Below are 15,024 nucleotides of genomic sequence, written 5' to 3'. Positions count from 1 at the left end.
AGCTAAACTTTCTGCAATCACCTTTTTCCTGCCCCCTACACTACTTCTTGATGTTTCATGAAGTGATGCCCTTCATAATCTTTCACCATCCTTCTCCATAAGACTCCAAAAATAAATTTGTGTATTCTAAACCAATGTGACCCTTATGTGCTGTCATTTCCACTTGGCAAGGAGATGCAGTGTTTGCTGGCTAGTTTCTTTTGGTTTCCTTGTTCTAGTGACTGCTTTGCATCAATTAAACATCAGCTCCCAGTATGCTCATGAAGAAAGAGAAATGGCTCTAAAGACGACAGAAGAACCACTGGACCATAGATACACAGAGGAGATGTCTGTTTCTATAAGAAATGCTGTCCCTGTAGATGTTTGTTTTTCGGTCTATTCTCTGTCCTTTTCTTCTTACATTAATAGCTTGAATTAAAGTCTCTCATCCTCTTAGATTCTCAGTTTCATTATCTGTAAAATGATTGCTTGCTTATATTATCCCTCTCACTGGGTTGTTATGTCAAGTCAAGGAGCATTTACTATGCACCTGTTATATGCTAGGGAGACAAAGAAAGGTGAACAATGTCTCTGCTCTGGAGGAGCTTGTGATCTAAAGGAGACAATATGCAAACAACTACGAGTGAGATACAGGCAGGATAACTGAAAGTCAATCTCAGAGGGAAGAATGTTGCATTAAGGGGAACAGGGAAAGTTTTCTCGTAGAAAGTGGGATTTCAGCTAAGACGTGAAGGAACTGAGAGAAGGCAGGAGGCAGAAGTGAGTGGGGGGAGGATTCAAGGCATGGAGGACAGCCAGTGAAGATGTACCAAGTGAGGAGATGTAGTGTCTTGTGCAAGGAGTAGCAAGAAGGCTTGTGTTGCTGAATCATAGAGTACAGGAAGAGGAGTGAGAGTGAATAGGAAGACTGGAAAGATAGAAAGGGACCAGGCTATGAATAATAACACTTTAAGGTTTGCAAAGTGCTTTACAATTGCCTGATTTTATCTTTATGACAACTCTGAGAGGTAGGTATTATTGTCATCCTTATTTCTGGATAAGGAAACTGAGGTATACTTCTGTATGTTAAATGACTTGTCTGGGGTCATAGAGCTAGTGTCTGAGGGTGGATTTGAACTTGGATCTTCCAGACTTCAGGCCCAAGAGTGCTCTATCTGCTGTGTCACTTAGCTGTCTCTAATGAAGGTGTTATGAAGCCTTATGGAAGGATTTAAAAGTCAAACAGAATTTTATACTCTGTCCTGAAGGTAGTAGGGACAATTGTAGGGACAAACAGTTTATTGATTAGGGACCTAACATGGTCAGATCCATGGTTTAGGAAGGTTACTTTGGTAGCAGAGGGGAGGAAGGAATTGAATGTAGAGAGACTTGAGGCAAGGAGACCAACCAGCAGGTGATGGGAACCCAAACTAGGGAGATGGCAGTGTCAGAGAAGAGAAGGGGGCTTATACAAGAGATGTGAAGATACAATTAATAGACCTTATCAACAGATTGGATATAATTGGGTGAGAGGGACTGGTGAGTCAGGGATAATACCCAGGTTTTGAGTCTGAGTGACTGGGAGGATGGTATGCTCTTGACAATAACAGAATATTGGGAAATTAGGAAAAAGCAAGTTATTGAATATCAAAAGTGTTTTCCAAATAAACAAAATTCTATAAATGAGCAGCTCTGAAAATGGTGAGACTGTAGTGGCCATGTCTGACCAGGGAACCAACAAAATTACGATGCAGGAAAACCAGTCACTGAGTTTGTCATGGTACCTCTATTCTAGTGGACCAAGGCTGCATCCGTGTTGTTCTTAGTGACCCAGCACCATTAACATGGTTAAAGCAACAAATTCTGCTTCATCATGAACCCATTTCTTTCAATGAATTTATCTAGAATGACTGATTTTTTTTTTGCAAGATTCACACGTTGTTTACAACATCCATTACACAAAGAGAAAACATGCTGTAGTTGGAAATACCACTGGATTTGCTTGCAGGCTGGAAACTTGGGTTTGAATTCTGATTCTAACAATCACTAGCTGTGTGATCTTGGGCAAATCAAATAACCCCTACGAGTTTCAATGTCTTCTTCTGTCCAATTGAGATACTAACACATGCACAACCTATTTCATAGTGTTGTCATAAAGAAAGTGTGTCATTTATCTTAATAATATAACTGGGCAGGTAGGGCGGCGGAGTGGATAGATTGTTGGGCCTGGAGTCAGGAAGACTCATCTTCCTGAGCTGAAATCTGGGACACTAATTAGCTGTAAGACCCTGGGCAAGTCACATAACTCCGTTTGCCTTAGTTTCTTCATCTGTAAAATAAGCTGGAGAAGGAAATGGCAAACCACTCTAGTATCTCAGCTGAGAAAACCCTAAGTGGGGTCATGAAGGGTTGGGCATGACTGAAATGACTGAACACCAACAAATGCATATATACATATACATACATCATATGTACATATTTAAACACACACATACACGCAAGCAGACATATGTGTATGTGTATATATAGGTCCTCAGCAGAACAATTTTAGGCTACATTGTTTCCTGAATGTTTTTAGGTCACACAGATCACTCTCTGCAGGCAGATTTTCTGAACATCAGTAGCATTAGAATCTGGAGATTTTCTTGTGGAGAAAACTTAAAGCCAGTTGGAATGGCTATATCTATCTATCCACAGAGGCACATACACATTTACATTTTATATCTAAGTAGTAGATAAGTCTTCTCAAAGAAGTTAAATGACTTGCCCAAGGTCTCCTGGACTAGTGTCTTACATAGGACATGAACCCAAGTCTTTCTGACTCTCTCTGTATTAGACCATGTTGCCTCTCTTTGTAAATGTTAAAATGCTACAGAAATGTAAGATTTTCTCCTTGTGGACCCATTTCAGACTGTCTGAACCTATGAAAAGATTCCCAGATTTTCCCCAATGCTCATTTCCCAAACAGAGCACTGGGTGTAGTGAAAAAAGCCCTGGACTTAGGAATCAGTAGACTTGGGTTGCACTGCAGACCCAACTACTTCACTAACTCAGTTATTCAAAGTCACGTCAACTCTCTGGGCATCAGTTTCCTCATCAGTGAAATGGGCATGTTAATAATACTGCCCTATCAGTCTCTCTGGGTTGTTTTAAGGAAAGTATCTCCCAAAACATAAAGCACTAAAGTAGTACGAGCTGTCATTGTGATTAGCAAAACATCACAACTACTGGCACACCAAATTCAAAACCCGCTAGAAAATTAATCCAAGGTTTCCATTTTTAAAATAATTATTGCTTCCTCTCGTTGTACTCAGCACACTGCTGAAATCTAACAGGAGATATAGATAACCTCATTAGGGTTCAATTAATTCATGCTATATTCTGAATTCTCAATGACTTAATAGGACATCTGAAATATCAGAAAGGTAAAGAAACCCTCAGAAAACCAGAATTTTAGCTACATAGCTTCCTGAATGTTTTTAGGCCATAAAGGCCAGTTCTTCGCAGGCAGGTTTTCTCAACAGAAATCCTGATAGCATTAGAATCTGCAGATTTCCCTGTGGAGAAAACTTTAAGACAGAATGGCTGTAGCTCATGTGATCTTTTATTTTTCCTAACCTTTCAAAAATAAATTGTTCTAAAGGATTCAGCATCAGAGATCATGCTCAGAGTCTCCCAGATCCTGAGATGGCTGGCGCCTCAGCATCCAGATGTCTAAGGACAGAGGAAGGGTGAGGGATACTGTTTCACAGTCAATATGAGTATAGGGTGTTGCGGTCAAACTCAGTGGCCATTTGGAGAAAATCTATGCTTTTCCTTTCATCCCCCACCAAGGGAGGTGTGGTGACCCTTCACAGGTTGATGAGATTCCCTGCTCCATGCTTCTGTGAATTGGCCTCCTAACCTTGGTGCCAGAACTTCCCATGACTCAAAGGTTCCAACTGGGGAAATTGTCTTGGTTTATGTGTCCAACTCAAGAAATCCAGAGAAATCTGTCTGGACCTCCCAATGTACTGAGGTCAATACCTATGTTTGTTGGCCTGCCACCCTCAATATTCCAGAGGAGTTTTATAGAAAGGGGGAAAACCAAGATAGAAACCTTCACATGAATAATCATCACTCCTGTGTTTCATAATGCTAATTTTCAGTCAGATTTAGTTTGAATGATAGGAATAGCTAGCATTTATAAAGCCTAGTAAGGTTTCTAAAGCACTTTCCATATGTTATCTCATTTGATCCTGTGGATCCTGCTCTGTGAGGTGGATGTTCTTCTTATCCCTGTTTGACAGATGAGGAAATTGTGACTGAGAGCAGTTATGTGACTTCTTGGGGTCATACAGCTAGTAAGTATGCAAGATAGGATTTGAACTCAGGTCTTTAACATTTTAAGTTCAACATTCTAACTACTACATCACCTCGAGATTTCTTTTGACTTAGGATATTCTTAAGTTTTTGCCTTTACCTGGTCACTTCAGGAGAGAGGAGGTAGCTACCTCTCTTTCCCTTTTTCTCTTTCTTCTTGGCATTGCTACTTGCAGTTTTGTAGCAAGGCTGTTTTTCTCCCTCTGGAGATTGAGAGTAGGGAGGACAATTTCCCCAGGAAAGCCCAGAAAAAGCTTTTAAGTTCTCTGTCAGTGGGAACAGCTCTGGTTTGGGAATTATGGGACCTGGGTTTGAATCTCAGTTCTGCCTCTTCTTCTTTGTGTCACCTTGGATAATTCTCTCAGTCTCAGTTTCCTCAACTACGAAATAAGAGGGTTGGACTAGATGACCCAAAAGGTCCTTTCTAGCTCTAAATCTATGATCTCATAGGGAGTTGCATCTTTTCTGGCAAGCTGGCAGGAGAGAGCTGATTGCCATCTACCATCAATGATTTCTCCTTTTGGATGATTATCCCTTTTGCCAAGACTTCTGTCATCTCTCCTTGCTACCAGCTTGGGTTTCCAGGAGTCTTGGGCAATTCCCAAGGCATACGAGTATTATTTATCACACCCATTTCTCTGATGAGGAAACGAAGTGACCTCCTAAGATCAGCTCATGAGAAACAGTAAAAACGAAACCAACCAAAACCCTATCTGTATAGATTTATATCTACATTATTTATGTATTTACACACATGTATATATAGATATATATCTATAATGGCTATATATGTAATAGCCATATATAATATATCTATTAGCTGTATACATATATAATGTGTATCTATATCTATAATCTAATATATATTAGCTATAATAGCTACATATACAGTAATAGTTATATACATAATATATCAGTAATAGCTAACACCAAAATCCTAGTTATGAACCAAAATCCTGTCTACATAGTAAAAAAAATAAAGAAAACCTACACATCAAGAAATGGTCCAAGTGCTGTATAGCAGATAGATCGCTGGACCTCCACTCATGAAAATCTGAGTGCAAATCCAACCTCAGATGCTTAGCTGTGTGACCCCTGGGCAAATCACTGGCTGTTTTTCCAACCTATTTTCTTATATAGAAAATGGGAGCTAATACTAACACCTGCCTTCCAGGGTTGTTATGAAGATGAAATGAGTTAATATTTGTGAAGCGCTTTGCAAATGTTAAAGAGTTAGGTAAATGCTGGATACTGTTATTAAATTCTTATTTGCTTTGCTGCATGGCTGAACCAATTGATTGTATGGCCATTAGCTGAAAGGCAATGACTGTCACCAAAGGCAGCCTCCATTCCCTCCTCTCCACCCCTCCCACCCCCCTACCCTGTTCCCTCCCGCCCCTTCTCTTCCTCCTCCCTCCTCTCCCTCCTCCCTCCTCCCCCTTCTTCCTCCATTACAGCTTACCATAGACTTTTAGAGACAAAAGTGTCATGGGGAATAGCACATTAGCCTTATAGCCTGGAAGATCTGGGATTAAAACCCCTTCTCCTTCAGTGGCCCCTACCCCCTGATTGGAGGGCTGGAGGGCAGAGCAATAAACTCCTCCCAAAGCCTTCCTTTACAGAGGGCTCTGAGCTGAACTTTCCCTTTCTCTTTGACAGCTCTGCTCAGTTTTGACTCCAGGGCACATAATGCTCCTCGTCCTCCCCAACTTGCTTCTCAACTTCCTTTCCCCCCATGACATTGTAAGCTTCTTGAGGACAAGAACTGCCTTTCTTTTACTTACTGTTTAGTGCAGTGACTGGTACATTGTAGGAACTTAATAAATATTGAGTAAATTAAATTCATTGAATTGAATTGAAACCTAACAGACTCTCATGAGCTGACCATTGAAACTTTCTGAAGAAAAACTTCATTTTCTCATGGGCAAAATGGGGATCACAGTATATAGTTTCTTTGCTGGGTCATTGTGAGAATCAGATAACTTAATATTTATCTCAAAATATTATTTTATTTATTATTTAAAACATAAATTATTTAAAATAATATTAGCAATAAACGATCCTTCTATACCCATTAAGCTGGGTCTATTTCACCAGCAGTGTAGTTTTATTTTGCTATAATGAAAGGAAAAAAGAAAAAGAAAAAAAAGGTCATCTACAGAAGATGGTTTCTTTTTCTTCTATAAAACTTCTGGAATATTGAGGGCCAAAGGCTGGTAAGGGGAGGCAACAGCTGATTTGGAGATGCCAGACAGAGATGTTCCTAGGTTTCTTGAATTGGCCATGCAAATCAAGAAAAGTGAAAAAGTTCCCTAATGGTCAAGAGTTCTGAACTTGGTCATCGGGACACCTGAGTTTGAATTCTGAATTTGATGTTTACTATTTTTGTGATCTCGGGCCAAGTCTCAATTCTGTCTTCTGTAAAATGGAGATAATTATATCGCACTACTTTCCTTACTTGACTTTGTAAAACACATCGTATATTTCGTAAAGTGCTTGAGAAATGTGAACTATACCATACTCAGGCTATGTAGATTGCCTTCTCTATACAAGACTAGCATGACTGCTTCCGCTGGCTCTTTGGACCTCTCCCCCAAACCAAAGACCTTAATTTACAAAGGCCAAGGTCATCTACTGCATCCTGGGCCATCAGCAGTCATCTTGGCTTTTGTCTTGCTATCGGACTTGGATGATTCTGGAAGGGAGAGTGAGGCTCATGACTGTGCACCTCTTCCTCTCTTAAATCTAATTCATGCACATCATGCTAGTGATGTCATCCGTTCTCTTCAAGTACTAAGGATAAACAGCAACAATAATTTTGAACATAACAAGGTGCTAGAACCAAGATCTTTCCTGATTAATCCTATATCTTGAAATTGACTTCTTCTGCAGTTCTGAGCAGTATAGTGTAATGGATAGAACCCTGGCCTTATAGCTAGGAAAGACTTGGCTTCAACACTTGCCTTAGACCCTTATTAACTATATAATCCTAGGATAATCAATTAACCTTCCCAAATCTCAGTTTCTCTGTTTGTACAGTGAGGATAGTAATTTTAATAACATCTACATTAGAGGGTTGTTTTGAGGCTGAAATAGCATATATAAAGAATTCGTAAACCTTAAAATGCTTTATAAATGTCAGTTATTTTTATTTTTTATCATTACTGCATATGATTGTGAACAGATCTATAAGAGTCTGGGGGGACACAGTGCTAAGGAAGATTGTAGGTTCAAAGTTCAGGCAGACATTAAATCTAATGACAAGACGCTTGGATGAGGAAATGTCTTAATCTGTGAAAGAAATGAACAAGAATCCCTACACTACACATGGGATTATCTGGCTCCAGGAAATCTCCGGAGTAACCCATTCTACGCTGTGGTTGGAGGACAGCTTATCCATCCTCAGGAAGCAGCCAGACTAAAAGGTAATCGATACATATTGTACTGCTGTAACGTATTATAAGAATATATTGGAAAGGAGAAGGGCAGCTATGAGGAGTCATACAAAGAACTCTAGAGAGAACAGATTTGTCAGAACTTAAAATGAGACATAGAATCATAGATCCAGAAGGTACCTCAGAAGCCTTCAAGTCTGACGGGTGAAGACATAGGCCTAGGGAGGTTTAATGATCACACAGGGAGCAAACATCAGAGGCAAGATATGAACCCAGATCTTCTTAGTCTAGAGTTAGTGTTCTATCCACTCCTTACCACTTTTAGGATGGGGAGATGGTATTCCTGCAGATGGATAGTCTGTCTTTGTACAGAAATACCCATCAAATAGAGAAGAGAAATTCATAAGGCTACCTGTAATGACCTGCCTTTCTCCCATCACTCCCCATGTATTGAGATTCCATAACCTTAGACCAAAGACAAACAAACACTCAGAGGTAGGGTAGGGACAATAGGTTGCTTTCAATAATGCAGCCTTGGTCAGTCTTGTGATAAAGACTACCAGTATCTTTGGTGTTGTCTGCACGTGGCCCTGCATAGAAGGTTACAGAATGAAATACAGTCACAGATACAAAGGGAACATCTCTCCCCAATCCCAGAACACATAACCATAGCAGCCAGACCGATTTACCAAAATGACGTCCTATTTAATCTCTTTCTCTCTCTTAAACACTATCCTAAGTGGGCAACATGATTAAGACTAGCTCTCAAACAACAACGGTGAGAATTCTGCTTTTCTCTGCTTTATGTGCTGGCTGCTGGCCATCACACTAGGAGAGACAGGCTAGTTCATTCTGGATTCTCAGAAATTTGGAATTATCCTTTAAAATCACTAAACTATGCGTATCTTTAGAGATGGTGAAACCACTATTATGACTATATCACAAAGAGTTCAAAAAAAGAGGAAAAATATTTATAGTGACTGTACGGGGTGGTAAAGAGCTGGAAACTAAGGGGGTATCCATCAGTTGGGGAATGGCGTAGGAATGTAACGTAATACTACTGTGCCGTAAGAGATGATGGAGGTGACAATTTCAGGGAAACGGGGGAAGACTGTATGAATTGATTCACAGCAAAATGAACAAAACCAGGATAATTTTCATACAATAACAAAAGCATTTGTAAAAGACCAACAACTTAGAAAGATTTAAGAACTCTGATCGACACAAAACCAACTGTGTTTATAGATAATCAACAAAAGAAGCATATTACCTCTTTTTCAAGGCAAGTGGAATTAACTGACTTGCCCAGGTTCACACAGCTAGTGTCAGAGGTCAAATTTGAACTCAGGTCCTCTTGACTCCACATCAGTGCCTATCCACTGCACTACCTCACAGCCCTAGAAGTGTTTTACCACTTGACAGAAAAGCAGCAAACTCAAGATGCAAAATTTTATATACGTATATATACACACACACGTACATACATATGTATACATATACATACAGTATATATATACACATGTATATATACACACATACATATATACATATGTATATACACACACACATATACTTACACACATACATATATACACATTAAAAATTATATACACATAAATTTTATATACATATAAAATTATACATACATGTAAAATTATATCTACAAATTATATGTGCATATACAAAGTATATATAATATATACATATATAAATGTATATTTAAATAGACATAGATACATATTTTGACATGGCCAATGTTGGAGTGTGACTATACACATTTGTTACAAAGGCTTTTCTTTTTTAATGGTGGGGAGAGAAAGTAGGTGAGGGAGAAAACAAATGCTTCTTAATTGAAAAATAAATAACACAATTAAAAAAACTTAAAAAGAGAGATTGGTGCCTTCCCCAGAAGTGGCGATAGCAGCTATCTGCATACTTCCTTAATTCAGCGGTATCACTGTTTTCTGTGTGCTATGCTAAGCCTGTAAGTCTGTCAAGTATACCTACTTAACTTCTATCTTTATAGGCTCAGCTCTATACCAAACCCAGGTATGGACACATCCCTAAAGAGTCAGCTGAAGCCGTGAATTTGGAAGAGAAAGAAAGACCTAGAAAGTAAACAGCTAACTCTGTAGATGATGTCTAAGAGCAGAATTTGATTTTGTGGACCATGTTTTGTCATGGTAGAGTTTGGAAAAGGGGGTTACTTCAACAAGAATGAGAGAAACCTTTTTGGCAAGAGACTCACCAGCCTGATCTTGAAGCCTTAGACTGAAATCTGAGGGGGAGGGAGAAAAATGCCTAGATAAGTCTCTGAATCCATATCCTATGAAGGCCAGCAGATGTGATCTATAAAAAGCAAGATGACATATAATGTGATGTTTCACAGTTCTTCAGTGAAAGCTACACAGAAATAGGTACCCATGTGTAGAAATGTGGATAACAAACATAGTGAATTTAAATAACTAAAACAAAGATGATAGGATGGTCTTACAAGCATGACCAAAACCATGAGTGTCAGGGCTCATGGCTGGTATTGAAGGCTATGCTTTGTTCAAAAGGAGCAGTTCTAAGAGAAAGGGGGGGGAGGGGAATGCTTTGAATGATAGGTGTGGCTATAAATTAACAGTATTCCATAAGTCACATGTAAAAGAGGGTATCACTATTTTAAAATTCTCACACCTTATGTGCACACCAGTGAAGAAATACGTGAATATGAGAGAAGAAACAGCGGAAAGTATTTGGATGGGGATGATAAGAGAAAACGAAAAGTGACGTCATTATAGGAGTCCCCAGTAAGAGAAAACTTCTTTCAGGTAGGGATTAGCAGTCACAATAGTTCCTAGCCCTGATGTGATTTAAGCCATGATAGTAGAAAAAGGTGGAACATGTTTAAAGAAAGTGCATAGTCCATTTTAACTGGAACAAAAGGAGTGGTGTGAGCTAAGACTAGAAAGGTAGTGGTAAAGTACCAGCCCCGCAGTCAGGAAGACCTGAGTTAAAGTCCAGTCTCAGACACTGGCTGCCTCTGATACTCCTCTGAGAGTCATTTTTGGTAGAAGGTTGTTGGTTGAATGATTGACTTCTGAGTTACTCCAACACCCTAACAGACCTGGATAGATAGATGTAAATTCTCCCTATGGACAATATCCAAGAAATGCAAATATTTGGGGAGTTTCCCATGAGTTCTGATTTATTCAGTATAGATCCCAGGTCTGGAACAACTTAGGTTTCTTTGACCTTTCTTTCCCATAATCCACATAGATCATAGTACTACTGGTCTTGGAATTATCCAGTCCTTTCTAAGGACTGAAAAATGGACAAGTAAGAAAATTAGCCTTTTCCTTTGTGGATATTTCCAGAGGAATTTCGGGGGCTTTAAAGAATGAATGCAAAGGGAAAAATGGTATTTAATGCCAGGGCACAGACCAGTGGAAAACTCACCACCATTTCAACTTGACCAGTCAATGCAATGGGGTCACAGAATAAATTGTGATGTAGCCCACCTGAGGCTAAAATAAAACATCAGCCTTCAGACATCAAACCTATGTTGAAGGGCATGTCCCCCCCTAAACTTCACATTTTTTTCCTGTTTAAGTGCCCTGGAGTAGAACAGCATGACTTTGTTGACTGACCAGTTTCATAAAAGAATCCAATTTCATTTCCAGTCAAGAAAAGCTGTTACTTTCTGGAAAGCTTCCAACATCTGCCTTTCAATGATCAAGCCCAGTCATCAGGAGGAATTCTGCCAAGAACTGGGAGAATTAAGAGGAGTCAGCTGGACTGAGATTTAAAAGCAGAATATTTGCCAGCAATAGCACCAGAATACATCCTGTCCCAAGGAGAAGAGGCTTTCCATCAAAAAACAGAGAAAAAAGCCCTGGTCCTGCTAAGTAGGAAATGCTAACCAAGCGTTAGGAGGAAGCCAGGTAGACAGAAGGACATTTACAGAGTTTTTCATAATTTACTCAGGTAGAGTATTACAGGAGCATGCACTTAGAGAGGAAAGGATCCTAGAGGTCATTTTTTGACCTTTATTTTTTTGACTCTTTATTTTTTGAATGGAGAGATGGAGGCACAGAGTGACTTTCCCAGGGTCACATGGTTAGAAATTATCTGAGGCAGCATTTGAATCCAGGTCTTTCCTGACTCCTATCCATAACGTCATGCTTCAAATAGATGCAGTGTCAGCAAAATGTACTGGGGGAGGAGTCAGAAGGCCTGGAACTTCTGAGTTCTGAGTTCTGATTGGTGAGCCTTATATTCCAGATTCAGGGGTTGTATATCTTTACTCCAGATTATATACATTGTTGCCTCTCTGCGCTCCAGAGCATGTGTTGTCTTCTCTCATTAGAACAATAGCTCCTTGAGAGCAGGGACTGTCTTGCTTGCATTTATAACTCTTGTGATTGGCAGAGTACCTAGAATAAGTAAGTTTTTAATAAATTTTCTGTCTCTTGCCTTTTTTCCTTCCTTCCTTCTTTCCTTCCTTTTCCTTCCTTCCTTCCTTCCTTCCTTCCCTCCTTCCTTCCTTCCTTCCTTCCTTCCTTCCTTCCTTCCTTCCTTCCTTCCTTCCTTCCTTCCCTCTTCCTTCATTTGTCCTCTCATTTTTCATCTCTCTCTCTCTCTCATCTTCACTCCATGACTTTGGCTATATTGCTTTACCTCTTTGAGATTTCATTTTCTACATCAGTCATACTTACCTCACAGGTTACTGGAATCAAATAAGACCATGCCCCTGAAATAGCTATATATGTGCAATTATGATTATTATTGATTATCTGTGCACTAACACAGAAAGTAGGAAGTTTCCTGATCTATTTAGCCTATGTCCATGTGGCCATGGGGAAATGTTTTGTCTGGAAGTAAAGAAGTACTTATGACATTATTGGGTAAAAATCTGGTAATATGGGAAATGATTCTACTCTTTCTTGTTTTACGTTTGAAACAACCCCAAACTTTCACTTTCTTCCCCCCCCCTCCCCATAGAACAGTGACTTTCCTGACAGGAGCCTCCTTCTCAGCTGATGATGAGTCAGTCCTACTGTGGGAGACAGTTCAAGTTGTCTGACCCCTTCCTACCTTCTGGGGAGTCAAGGAACACAAAGGCATGCTAATAACAGTGGTAGTGATGATGAGAAATACTTTACTCCAGTTAATACTACCTTACAACTATACACTAGCTATGTCTCAATTAGTGCAAACAATAAATGAATCCCCTGAAGTGATTTCATGAATTTGAATCTGTATTATTTGAAATTATACTTATGTAAGATATGGTAACTGTTTTGAGCCCGATGGAAATATATAGTACTAATTAGAATAGATGACCACTTCAAGAGATTCATTATTTGCCCTAGTTGGGATCTAGATGAAGCGCTTTATAGTTCCCAAAACATTTTATATCTATTATCTCCTTTGACTCTTATGTAGCATTCCAGCAATGTAGACAGAGCAGGTATAATGATCTCCATTTTTACAGAAGAGGAAATTGTTTGAGAGGAGTTAAATTACTTGCCCATAGTCATACATACAATTGGTAGGTGGCAAGGCTGAGAGTAGAATACATGTCTTCTGACTCCTGAGTCTATTAGTTTTACCAGGATGTCACAGGGCATCTCTCATCCTTTTGAGATATTTAAGATTAGAGAATGTTAGGTCTAGAAGGGATGTTAGAAGGTGGTATAGTGAAGAGTCCTGGATGAGGAGTCAGACAATTTGGATTTGAATTGTGGCTCTGCTGCTCATAACCTTTGGACATGGGCTTTGGACATGACACTGAAGCTCTGTGGGATTTAGCTATAAAACAAGGGGGTTAGGTTATAAAAATAATGATGAAGATAATGGGTAGTATCTACACAGGGTTTTAAGCTTTGCAAAGCACTTTACAAAAGATTATTTTACCTTTATCCTGACAACAACCCTGGGAGCTAGGTTTTATCAGTTACCTCATTTTATAGATGAGGAAACTGAGACTTAGAGAAGTTAAGTGACTCATCCAAGGTCACACAGCTAGAATCTAAGGTTGGATTTGAATTTGTCTCCCTGATTCCAAGCTCTACTCACTATGCTATCTAGCTGTCTTCTAAGGTCTTTTCAAGCTCTAAATGTATGATCAAAAGATTGTATTGTGGTAACTCACTTGCCCCATGGTCATACAACTAATTAGTAGAAAAATTGGGACTTTAGATTTTAGATCTCCTATTTCCCCATTCAGTACTTGTCCCATCTTACTGTAACTGCCCTTCCTTATGTATTAAAAATAAAACAGCCAATTAGTCTATTCTTAGAGACAATGTGAGACAGTGGGATCTTGAATATATGGGTTCAAGTCCTACCTTTCATACATATTAGCTCTTTGACCATGGAAACGTCAAATGATTCTCCAAGACTATAAGCTGCTGGTGAGTTGCCCTTCTATGTTGGTAAGGGAATTTCCACACTGAGAGTTTCTCATATTGTGTGAATCACATATGTAGGTTAAAAAAGTCTAGTTTCTTTCCAGACAGATGCACAAACTTTTCTTTGCTTTTTCTTCTACTTCATTTTTTAAAGAAATCATGGCAGCCATTCTCAAATTTTTCTAAGCTTGAGTTTTTATCTTCTCTTGGTCTTTTCCACATAGGACAGTCTTTCCTTAGCTCCTCTAACTGCCAGTATCACAAGTTGGAAAAACAACGGGAAGAGAAGATTTATGCTTTATGAGTTGCTAGAAATAGGAACACGTGGTGACCTCCTGATTCCAAGTCTTCTTGATATTTTTTTGTTAGAGGAAGCATTCACTTAACATCTTTTAGTGAAAGCTAGAGATGTTTTTGTTTTTTTATATGAATTTTGTTGATTTGTTTTTACATCACCTTATTTCCCATTGTATTATAACCCCAACCCCCCAGAGATCTATCCCTTACTATAAAGAAAAAGAGGAAGAAAAACATTTATCAGAACTAACCAGCACGTTGAAAAAATATCTGACATTACATACAGTGATCCACACCCATATTCTCCCCTCTAGAAAGAGGAAGCAAGTGATTCTAAACAATTGCAATGGTGTTGGAAGCAAAGGTAAAGAGAATTGGAGTGTGATGGTAATTATCTAGATAATTTGGAGTCTCAAAAAGTACATTTGAAAGCAAGAAGATTTTTTTTCATCTTGAATTGTCTTAATTGTACAGTTTTCACTGGTAATATTCACCAGTTAATTCCTCAACATTTTTTGTAGACAAAATAATCCGATAGTTAACTTAATCTAGAAAGTATTTTAAGAGAACACATAGGTGCACACCTTGTA

At 39.0% G+C, this 15,024-nt stretch overlaps 1 protein-coding gene across 2 annotated transcripts in view; it reads right to left on the bottom strand.

Moving 5' to 3' along the window:
• GABBR2 (gamma-aminobutyric acid type B receptor subunit 2) overlaps positions 1-15,024 on the bottom strand; it is an 818,519-nt gene that overhangs the window by 380,586 nt on the left and 422,909 nt on the right. The gene's annotated exons all lie outside the window — the stretch shown is intronic.

Source organism: Notamacropus eugenii, chromosome 3, assembly GCF_028372415.1.
Source record: "Notamacropus eugenii isolate mMacEug1 chromosome 3, mMacEug1.pri_v2, whole genome shotgun sequence".
NCBI classification, from domain to species: Eukaryota; Metazoa; Chordata; class Mammalia; order Diprotodontia; family Macropodidae; genus Notamacropus; species Notamacropus eugenii.
Note: the sequence above shows the minus strand (reverse complement) of the source record. Positions and strands in the feature narration are given on the sequence as shown.